Here is a 297-nt window from a genome sequence, read left to right as displayed (position 1 = left end):
AAACATTTATGAGGCAACAGCCCGCATAGAAACATTTAAAATTGACAGCACACTTGTGGTCATAAGCAAAATTTACGAAATGTGGCATGATGGATTGCTCTGCACCGAGCAGAAAATGAAAACGATAAAACAAACTGAGAGCAGAGCAAACTAGGTTTTCAAGTCATTTAGAGAAAAGCAGTTTCTCTAGCTGAATGCACCTGTTAGCCGAGTGCCACTTTGTGAAAAAATTATCAGTTCTATCATAACCTCAACATCTTGCTGAGCTCCTGCATGGCAAAATACATGACTCTGTTT

This window comes from Carassius auratus, chromosome 25 (genome assembly GCF_003368295.1).
Source record: "Carassius auratus strain Wakin chromosome 25, ASM336829v1, whole genome shotgun sequence".
In the NCBI taxonomy this organism is placed as follows: domain Eukaryota; kingdom Metazoa; phylum Chordata; class Actinopteri; order Cypriniformes; family Cyprinidae; genus Carassius; species Carassius auratus.
The sequence above is the reverse complement of the archived record's forward strand: the minus strand, read 5'-3'. Positions refer to the sequence as shown.